Genomic DNA, 12317 nt, shown 5'->3' on the forward strand with positions numbered 1-12317 from the left:
GTGAGGAATTCTCAATTGCTCATGCTATGTGGGAACATCTGTGAGAAACATATGAGGGTACATATGTGACTCGCCTCTAACAGTTGACTATCAAATTTGACACTTACAAAAAACGTCATGATCAAAATGTCAAACAACACCTTAGGGTGATATTACATATGATAACCCAACTCAAAAGTACTGGTCTTGTTCTCTCATATGATCAACAAGTTCAAACAGTAATCTGATCTCTTTCTAATAACTAGGAACATTTGAAGGTTAACTTGACCCATAATGATAGTATCAAAATCTTCTATGATGATGCTTGTCATGTTGAACTGTAAAATGAGCGGCTTTGTGTTGCTAAAATTGCTTCTAATGCCTTTGTAGCAGAGTCAAGTGGTACAAAGTCTTCAGGCTTCAAGCACAAAAAAATAGGGAAAAAATGGGGAGAATGAAAAGACTGGAGAAGGGAAAACGATTTTTCAAGAAGAGAGACGAGCAAAATGAAGTGCTACAATTGCCAAGTTCTAGGAAATTTTGCTCGTGAATGTATCGAACCAAAAAAGATAGCATTTCTAAATGCATCTCTGAGTGCTACATATGATTCAAGCACTTCTTTACTAACTGAATCTTATCCTATGTGGATTGTAGACTTAGGATCCACCGACCACGTGAGTGAAGATCGATAAGCATTTTGGAGTTTCGTCGAGTTTCACCTGGATCAAAGTGGATCTATGTAGGAAATAATTCTAGACTAGAAGTCAAAGGGATAGGCAATTGCAAAGTGGACTTGCATGGTTACCGATCTTTAATGTTGCATGACGTCCTATATGCTCCAGAGATTCGATAAAACTTAGTATCTGTGTTTGTTCTTCTAGATGTTGGTTTTGATTTTTTTAGTCGCACTGGTATTATAATAATTATAGATAATATTTTATATGGTTTGGACTTCATTATGATTGTTTTACCATTTTAGATTGTAACCCTTCAACTTATTACTATTATGTTGACCGTTATGTAATGACATGTTATTCTAGTAACAATGATATTGATGTTATTACTTAGCATGCAAGATTAGGTCACATAGGGCAAGATCGAATGAAAAGATCAGCAAAGCAAGGACATTTAGGACCTTTCTCTAAAATTGATATGCAAATTTTTGAAAATTGTCTTGCTGGAAAGATTACACGTAAATTATTTGATAATGCTAAAAGAGTTGAGTTCCCACTTTAATTAATTCATTCTGATATTTGTGGTCCAATAAATGTGAGAGCTAGGTCTGGTGCCACATATTTCATTACATTGATTGATGATTTCACACGCTATGGTTATGTCCTTTTGATTTTCCATAAATTTTAAGCACTTGAGTGCTTTAAAAGATATATGAAAGAAGTTGAAAATCAATCAGATAAAAGCATAAAGACTTTAAGAATCGATAGAAGATGTGAATATTTGTCAAAATAATTTGAAGAATTATGTACTGAAAAGAGAATTATCAGACAATTAACTACTTCTTATACACCTCAAAAAAATAGTGTAGCTGAAAGAAGAAATAGAAAATTATAGGATATGACAAGATCATGACGTAAACAAATTTGTCCATCTCTTTTTGGGGAGATGCATTATTGATTGCGATCAACATATTGAATAAAGTGCCTTCCAAATCAGTATCTTCAATTCCTTATTAACTTTGGACTGGTCATAAATAAATCTGAATGATCTACGATCTTGGGGTTGTGCTACATATATTAAAGATCATTTCGATAAGTTTGGTGAACTAAGTCCAAAAAGAAATAAAGGTATCTTTATAAGTTACTCATAACAATTCAAAGGGTATGTATTCATTGATGAATTGGAGGATGAAAGTATTACCGAAATTGTATCACGAGATGTCAGATTTATGAAAAATATTTTTTTCCAAAAGGGTGAAATAAATGAATGTGAGCCTCTCTATGAAATGTTGAATTCAGAAGATCAGATAATCTCATTGGACATACTTGATGAATTAGTGGATCAAGAAATGATTCCTAGTCCAAGTGAGAGTTTTGAATCTCAAAATCCTATAGAGGAATCTGAACTTCATCTACATAAGAGTATAAGAAAGAGTGTACCTAAACGATCTTATGATATTGTGAGTTATGTTTTCTTGGTATCTCCGACAGAATTAGATGAACCTAATTATGTGACTGAGGCTTTATTGAACCCTAAAAAAGATGACTGGTTAAAAGCGATGAAAGAAGAATTAGAGTTCATAAAAACTAACAAAGTTTGGGATCTAGTTGATCTTCCGCAGGTTTGTAGAGCTATTGAGAATAAATGGATTCTCAAGGTTAAACGCAAATTAGATGGGTCAATAGAAAGACACAAAGCACGATTGGTGGCAACAAGTTTTACTCAAGAAGTTGGAATAGATTATGAGAAAAAAAATTCACCAGTTGTGAAGTTTACCTCTCTACAATTACTTTTGGCTATTGGTGCACGTTTAGATCTATAATTATACCAAATGGATGTAAAGACTGTTTTTTTCAATGGAGAACTAAATGAGAAAATTTACATGGAACAACTTGTAGGTTTCGTTGTTAAAGGCCAAGAAAAGAAAGTTTGTAAATTGAAAAGATCAATTCATGGCCTAAAGCAATCTTCAAGGCAGTGGTACTTAAGATTTCATAAGGAGGTAATTTTTTTTGATTTCACCATGATCTATGAAGACCATTGCATTTATGTAAAAACGTCTAATAAAAATTTTCTAATTCTTTGTCTTTATGTGGATGATATTTTATTAGGTGGAAATAATTTGGAGCATGTAAAAATTGTTAAGTTATGGTTTCAAATTCATTTGACATGAAAGATATGGCTAAAGCAGACTCTATATTGGGTATTAAGATCCAAAGAAATCGTTCCAAGAAATTTTTGAGTTTATCACAAGAAACATACATAAAGAAAATATTGGAACCTTTTCAAATGAATAGTTGTAAGCCTATGGTGGTGCTGTTTCGTGGAAAAGTAAGAAACAAACTTGCACAACTCTATCAACCATGGAATCTGAATGCGTAGCTTGTGCATATGTAGTACAACAAGTTGTTTGGTTAAAGAGATTCTTTGAGCATTTGAATATTGCAAAGAATTCTAAGGGTCCCGTGATTTTGTATTGTGACAGTTAGACAGCTATCGTATATATGAAGGATCCTAAGTATCACATCAAATATAACTTTGTGAGATACATAGTAGAAAGTAGAGAAATAAATTTATAATATATTCCTACTCGTGAAATGATAGCTGATCTTTTTACAAAAGCGATATCTGGAGACTTGTTTGAGAAACATGTTAAGGCTCTAGGTTTGCGTAGGATATGATGATATTTATATATTGTAAAACAAATTGATTGTTATAATATTCTCGTCAATATAAGACTATTGAGTTTATATTCATATCTCATATGCATGTGATAATGTTTAGAAATAAAGTGTGTTAGACAAGTTGCGAGATTGACTCTCTCACAAAGCAATCGCCTCTTACATTGGAGAACGTAAAGAGATGATTTCCACTATCATATTATGACTTGTTTTAATAAGCCAGACAAGAGTTTCTCCAAGAAAATGAATTTGAGCATCATTGAAGAGAGAAAGTCGGGTTAGACATTTAGAGGTGTCCAGACCAAGGTATGTACGATATTGGATGATTAAAATAATGAGACGCATGCACCAGTATAAGTTGTAAACATTGTAGAATGTGTTTCATACCACGTGTGTTAAGCGATCAATGGGTTAATGAAAGAATGGTTCCCTTCTTTTTCATTGTGTGAGATCCTGAAAAGTTAAATTAACTTTCATTAGAATATCCTTTGACCTTTTATTATTTCTTTAAGCTTCGATCAATGTTGCTATTTTAGCATGTGACTAATAGCCATGAGTGATTCGGCAATGTAATGCATGTTTAGGAAAGCTGTTGATTTGGAATAGATAGATTCAAGTAGAAATGGAAGACGATTAAAATCAATAATTTAACTTGTATACACAAGCCGATCACTACACTCGAATGTAATTGTGTATATAAAGTTAAACATGAACTCGAGTTCACCTCTTTAAAATGGCGAGGGATCAAATAAGTAACTACTAAAGTATTGAATGAAGTCTGAGGTATTGTGAGTAATAATATCCTCATATTAGTAGCGAATTCTTTCCATATGTGATTGAATTCCTATACGAAGCATTTAAAACCTTATAGGTAAGCTCTCGATGCTCACCGACCACACAAACTATTTACTGTATGAATTGATTGTCTAATTGATGTCAAATTGGCTTGGGTCTTGTCCCCCATGTGCAAAGTGGGAGAGGTAAGATTTTGGGTCATGGGTCGCCTATGTGAACCCAATCCAACCCAATGTATTTTCTGAAAAGGGGTTAAACTCAATCTTGAAAAACGGTGTGAGAACAGTTACATGGTAACTGCTCAACCGTAGTATCCACTCCCTTTTAAAATGGCTTTGCACCCTTAAAGAAAAGAACAAGAAAAAAGAACGAGAAGGAAGAAAAAAATGGAAAAGCCAGAATCTTTAATTTCTCAATGTTGACATCAAACAATCCAACATAAAAGATATTTAGTTTGTGGTATTATACTTTGTTTTCTTGAGATTCAAGATTCGATTTGGAGCAATTCCTCAATAAAGATATCATTGATCTTCCGCTGTAGTTAACAGATACACAATCTTGTTCTTTTTACGAATATTTATTACATACCAAAGCCATGACCAATTTATTAGACATTTTAACAACTCAATTATCTACTTTTATCTGATTTTATTTTTCCCCTTATTCTATGACTGATTCATTTGTTAGGCCTGTTCTTTTGAACTTTCCTTTTTATGGCTCTTTAACCTTCTCATTTTTTTTATTTCTTTGGATAGTCACCTTACTTGACAAATACTTTTGTGTCTATTTTTATTTATTTATTATATTAAAAAAATATGCATTCATTTTTACTTGATCAATTTAGAAATATATATCTTATCTTTTTTTATTAAGTACTAGTTATTTATAATTTATTTTTTGATGATTTATAATAATCAAGAGTGATATAATATTTTTTCTATTATTTTTGAAGGAATGTACTAAGTTAAATATAAACAAGTAAATATGGATGAAGGAAGTAATTTAATAGAATGTTGAGATTCGTTGCTCAAGCTGGAACTTCATGTTTGTTAATATTTTTTTTAAAAATCTTATTATTCACAATCAACATAAGCAATATTACATGGACGTATTTGAGAAATCTTTCACATGCACATACATCTCTTTAGTTTTCAAGATTGAAGAAAAAACAGCACCCATGTTGTTGTATTGAAATTCTTTAGGTTTTACACCTTTTTATTTCCTTTTAATTAAAGTAAAAATAGAAATAGAAATATATGTATAAAAAATATAATTTTAGTTCGAAAACCTCAAAAATGGTTTATTCATTCTATTTATTTTTGATGTTTTTGAGAAACTTATATTACTATAAATGTTTCAAATTATGTGACAATATTTAGCTGAGCACGGAATTTAACAATGAAAACTTCTAAAATATGTATTTTTAAATAATTCATATATAATCGTGTAATTATAATCATCTCATGAAAGGTGATATAGGAAATTTATAGTCAATATTTTTAAATATCAAAAGATATTTTTTTCTATGACCCAATAAAAAGAAGAAACTATCATCACAAAAGGAGGAAAATATTTAGACAATTTGCAAAAAAAATAAAATTGACTTCCAATAATATTAATAATTTTTTTAAATGCTTTCTTGATTTTCTAAAGCAATACTTATTTTGAACCAAAATAAATAAAAGAAATATAATCTTACAAATATTTTCTTACGGGGAGGCAAATTAGAGTGGAAATTATAAGAAGAAAATTCATAACAAAAAAAAGATAAAAAAAAAGATATCAAGTCAATTGAAAAATGTAAAAGGAGGAAGGACAAAATTAAAAACAAACATAGTTTTGAAATTTAATACCATTTTTTTGAATATTATAATGTAAAATTATATTAAGACAATTGTTATTTATAGATGTAAAATTGTTTCTATGATGGTAATATTTATTACTGTATGAGTAGAAATTTAATTTCTTAACAACTATATATATATAATCCATGATTATCAAATGTAGTATAAGTTTTTGTTTATCAAACATAACAATATTTTTTCAAAATGCATGTAAAATCACGCTTCAAATTTTGCCCACAATTTTCATATATAAATATTGCATGAAATATGTATATAGCTATATAAATTTTAGGGAAATTTTTTTTTTACGGAAAAGGCTCCTAAATACCTTTCACCTATGGAAAAAAGCTCATAAATACCATTCTTCCATCTTTTGGTATAAAAATACCCTCAACCTATTTTTTTAGCTCAAGAATACCCTAATCTAGTGGAAATAACTCAAAAATAGTCGATCTCCACCTTTTGGTCTAAAAATACCTTCAACTTTTGTTTTTAATTCAAAAATACCCCTCCTTCCATCTTTTAGTCTAAAAGTACCATCAATCCAAATTTAATTAAATTAAATTCTATTACTAATTAATTAATTGTTTTATTTGTTCTAAAATATAATTTTTTATTTATTTAAATTCTTACTATTAGCTCATCCCAAAATATTTAAAATATTTAAGTCTAACTATATTTGAAATAAAAAATAAATTCTTTATGTTATCAAACTTTTTAATAACAGAGATTAAAGGAAAATGGAAAAAATTTGGCTAATTAATATATTTATAAACTTAGAAATTTATTCTCAACACTAAAAAAATTATTATTTATTGTTTCAAATTATAAGTAGAAGATTTTCTAATAAGATGTCAATTTACTAATTTTTTTAGTCGATTAAAAATTATATTGGAGATTACACATTCTAATCGATATTTCATAGACTTGATGATTTATCCTCAATACTAAAAATAAATATGTAATTATTTATTGATTCAAATTTTAAGTAGAAGTTCTCTAATTTATTTTAATCTTTTAGTCGGGTAAAAATTTACTGTTTACAAGTTTTAATTTAGTTCAAATAATAAAATTATTTTATACGGTAAAAGTTTAAACGATATTAAAATCATAAATATTAGATATACAAATATAAATAAATAACAAATGTTGATGGTATTTTTAGACTAAAAGGTGAAATGAGGGATATTCTTGAACCAATAACAAAGGTTGAGGGTGTTTTTGACCAAAATACGGAGAAGGGGTATTTTTGAACCATTTCCAATAAATTCGGGATATTTTTTGAGCCAAAAAATAAACTAAGAGAATTTTTAGACTAAAAAATAAAAGAGGGATACTTATGAGCATTTTTCTCAAAGGGTATTTATGAGACTTTTCCTTACTAAATTTTTTTGTATGATTGTGATTTGTTAAAATCAAACCTTGTCTGAATAAATTACATTTATGTTTTAATCCTGTACATATTTCTTGTATACGAATTGTTCAAAGCTCATGGACAAAATTCCAGTTACATAATGAACTGGATTCTAAACCACATAGGGTCCAAGTATGACTATGATGCCAGTGATTTGGAGGATCAAAGAAAATCTGGGAAAAGGCATAGGTCTTCTTATAATAAAGAGGGACAAGTTAACAAGTCCCATAGAAGAGGATTGCAATCCGAAAGTATTTCGGAGTAGTCCGTTAGTCTCACAAGCAAGATGATGCTTATGAGATGGAAAGGGGAAGATATACAAGTAACTTGGATGATGATAGAAATGGACATTTTAGGGACTATCAACATGGATGTTACAAAACGAGACAGAGAAGCACAAGAAAATCTAGAGAATTGATAATACTCTTCATACATGAATACACGAAACTACAACCCTATTTGTACACAAGAAATTAAGAACCAAAAGGAAATAAAATACCTAGAATATCTAAACATATAGTCTATCATATTTAGAATATTTCTACAATATTTACCATAACTTAACAACTTAACACCCCCCCTCAAAATCAAGATGGTTTAGAAGAAATCAGATTGAGTTTGGCCACCGAAACTTGAAAACGTCTAGAAAGATGAGGCTTGGTGAAAACATCAACTAGTTGATTTGAAGACCCTATAGAAGCTAATCGAATGGCACCAAGATCAATGTGCTAACGAGTAAAATGACAATCGATATCAATATGCTTTGTACGCTCATGAAATACATCATTATGAGCAATCTAAATGGGACTATGATTATCACAATAACATGTAGTGCCAGAAGATTGAGGAACACTCATGTCAACCAATATTCAACGAAGCCATAATATCTCAGGAGTAGTATCGGCAAGTGCTCGATATTATGATTCAGTACTTGATTGGGATGCTAAGGTTTATTTCTTACTTCTCCACGATATAAGAGAAACTCCTAGAAAAATACAATAACCAGTAGCAGAACATTTATCAATTGGATCACGTCCCTAACTAGCATCAGCATATGCTTTTAATTCAAGAGATGAATCAGATGAAAAGTGACGTCCATGAAACATAATGCTTTTGACATAACCAAGAATTCACAAAACAACAACATAATGAGTAGAACGAGATGCAACCATGAATTGACTAACTATGTGAACAACATAAGCAATATCAGAACAAGTAATTGTGAGATAGATAAGACTACCTACAAGTGTTCGATAAAGAGTGGAATTAGAAAATAAAATACCATCGATAGGAGAAAACCTCACATTAGGCTCAAGAGGTGTGCTCTCAGTTTTATTGTCACTAATACCTACTTTTGATAACAAATTAGAAGCATAGTTAACTTGAGATAGAGAAATCTCATTATCTGATGTGAGAACTTTTAGGCCCAAGAAATAGTTAAGAGACCCCAAATGCTTCATCTCAAAACTGGTACTTAAAAATTCTTTAACCTCTGAAATGCCAGCAGTATCATCACCAGTAATAATCATATCATCCACATAAAGAATCAAAAGAACAATACCTTTTGTTGTCTTGCATACAAAAAGAGCAGTATCACGTGGGCTAGAAGAGAATCCCAATTTGCTTAATGTTGATCTAAACTTGGCATATCAAGATCGTGGAGCTTGTTGAAAACCATACAATGCACGACGAAGGCAATATACCTTATTTGGAGGACAATTGTATCCTGGAGGTGGTTTCATATAAACCTCCTTCTCCAAATCTCTATTAAGAAAAGTATTTTTGATATCCATTTGAGAAAGTCCCCATTGTTTAGCTGCTTCAATAGAAAGAAGGGAGCGAACAAAGGTAACACGAGCTACAGGAGCAAAGGTCTCCTCATAATAAATACCATACTCTTGGGTGAATCCTCGAGCAACCAATCGAGCCTTGTATCTTTCAATAGAGCCATCAGATCGTGTCTTAATCTTGTAGATACATTTACAATCAACAAGAGTTTTATCAGAAGGAGGGTCAACTAAGTCCCAAGTATGAGTTTTCTCAAAGGCATGTAGTTCTTCTTTCATAGCTTGCTGCCAACAAGGATCACTGGATGCGTCTTTATATGTACCAGGCTTATGTAAGTTAAGCATGGTATAATAACACTAATAATCATGAAGATAACTATGAGGATATTTTTTCTCTTTCTGGATGTGTAGATGAAGTGTTATCAGGAAGAAGAGAAGATGAGGTTACCTCGGTACCAACGTTTGTATCAAGTGTGGAACTATCCATTGGAGATTCATCATGATAACTGTACATTGTACTATTTTAATGAACTGGACCATCAGATGGGCCTTCATCAGAGAAAATGTTTGAACCGTAGGGTGCAATGTCTGAATCACCAGATGAACCTGCATCAAGATCACTTTGAAAAATCTTAAAAGAAAGATTAGAAAAGAATGACCCTTGGCTTAATAGAATAGACTCAAACTTTGATAGCGAGAAAAATCTATTATGTTCCAAAAAACGACATGCCAAGAAATACGAATACGATTTGATACAGGATCCCAACAACGGTAACCTTTATATTCTATCCCATATCCCAGAAAGAAAACACTTGAGCACGAGGTCTTAATTTTGTGTGTTCATTTGGTTGAAGAAGCACAAAACAAGCACGACCAAATACTTTAAGTAATGTGTAATCCGGAGCTTCCTTGTAAAGTCGTTCATAAGGAGACATATTTCCAAGAACAGACGATGGAATTCTGGTGATAGTAAATACTGCGTTAATAGCTGCTTCACCCCAAAAGTGCTCATGACAAGATGAAAAAATAATCATGGTCCGAATAGAAACAAGGATATAACGATGCTTGCATTCTGCTCATCTATTTTGTTGTGAGGTACCGGGACAATAGAATTCAGAAAGAGTACCATTTTCAGACAAGAAATTCAAAGGATTAGAATCACGATATTCCATAGCATTGTCATGATGAAAAAACTTGGATAATTTTATCAAATTGAATTTTAACCATATTGGCAAAATTAATATAGATTTGAGGTAATTCTGAATGATTTTTCATAAGATATATCCATGTAAATTGAGAAATATCATCGATAAAACTGATAAAGTTTTGCGATCCAATCATACTCGGTACAGGAGAGGGACCTCAAACATCAAAATGGATTAAATCAAAAGAAAAATATGAAATAAAAACACAATTTTTAAATGGTAAAGTAGGTTGTTTGGCTTGTTTACAAGCAGTACAATCCAAAAATTTCTCATTAACATGACCTAACAACCCATTAGAAACTAAAGGGAGAAGTTTACTCAAAGAACAATGACAAAGACGTTGATGCCATAACGATAGTGGAAAAGTAGAAGAAACAGCACATAATCGAGACATAGGAGAATAGGACCAAATAAGTTGCTTCAGTCAAATTCAATGCATTGTTTCATTGCCTGTGTAGCCCAACTTTACGGCCTTTCCCATTAATTTGTCTCATCTGAAAGTCCTGCACTCGACAACCATGAGAATAAAAATTTACATCATATCCTGAATCACACAATTGTCCGACAAATATAAGATTAAAATTTAAATTTGGAATAAGTAAAGTATCAGGAAAAGAGAGATCTGATGAAGAAATAGATCCTTTATGACTAACATTCATATTGGATCCATTCGTAGTATGAATGTATGATGGGATAGAGAGCGCAGTCAGGTCAAACAAAATCTTGAAAGAATATGTCATGTGATTATAACATGCTGAATCAAAGTACCAAGATGAATTACCTAAAGGAGTAACTAGAGCTGCAGGGTTGTTACCAGTTTAAGAGAGGAGTTGACTAAAGAGATATTGAAGGTCAACTAATAAAGTCCCAGAATTGTTGGTTACTGCAAGAACTAGATTTGACGGCTGATTCAAACGAGATTGATTTTTGTTCTGAGGACGAGCAGGAAAATTATCAATCAAGTGATATTCCTTTTTGCAATACCTGCAAATTGGAGGACAATTCCTAGAGATATGGCCCTTTTTCTTATATTTATTATATTTAATAACTGGGCAATCCTGTTGGTGGCATCAAAAACTAAATTAACCACTGGTCGCGTAAGATCCAAATGAGTTTCTTTAGATTTAAGGCGTGGAAGAGCATCTTCAAGAGTTGGCAATGGTTGTTAGTTAAGTAATGCAGCCCGGGTTGGTTCATAATCATCATAAGAGCCATCAAGAATTAAATCAATTTATCATTATTGCGGTAAGCTAAAAATTTGGTAGCATTATCAGAATTTTTAAGAGCTGGTTAGGTCAAGGTCAATTGATTCTCTATGGATTCCATCTTTGAGAGAAATTCATAAATAGGTTGCCCCTTTTCTTGTTTCAAGCTGGCTATCTCCTTCATCAATTGAAAATGATGAGAAAGATCAGAAATAGTATATCGTTGAGGAGATGATCCCATACCTCTTTTGCAGTGTCAAACTATCCAAATTGGAGATGAATACTTAGAACAGAAGTATTTTGAAGCCACGTAATGATCTGATGATTTTGGCTATCCCAATCTTTCAAACGATCAGCAAAATTTTCATCCGTTTCAATCTCACTTTGCTTTGGACAGGTTAAATCACCACTGACATATCACCACAACTTTCTCCCTTTTAAAAAACTATGCATTGCCTCAAACCAATGACGATAGTTAGATCCATTGAGAACAACAGAAATAGGTGGAGAAATATCATTCTTGTCCCTGATATTCGCTCAAGAAATTGATGTCAATAAAAAAATGAAAGACAGAAGAGACCCAACAAAGTGATGAGGTAGTAATTGGTATCAACAAAATACCACGAGAAAAATTTAAGAGTGATATGGATTTCGATAATCAGTAAAGGCTATGATACCATATTACAAAACAAGACAGATAAGCTCAAGAAAATCTAGAGAATTGGTAATACT

General features: G+C 31.5%; 1 pseudogene; it reads right to left on the bottom strand.

Annotated features, from left to right (window-relative positions):
• Positions 1–8116: 8116 nt before the first annotated feature.
• Positions 8117–9520, bottom strand: LOC129872486 (uncharacterized mitochondrial protein AtMg00810-like; annotated as a pseudogene).
• Between the last annotated feature and the right edge of the window lie 2797 nt (positions 9521–12317).

Source organism: Solanum dulcamara, chromosome 11, assembly GCF_947179165.1.
Source record: "Solanum dulcamara chromosome 11, daSolDulc1.2, whole genome shotgun sequence".
In the NCBI taxonomy this organism is placed as follows: Eukaryota; Viridiplantae; Streptophyta; class Magnoliopsida; order Solanales; family Solanaceae; genus Solanum; species Solanum dulcamara.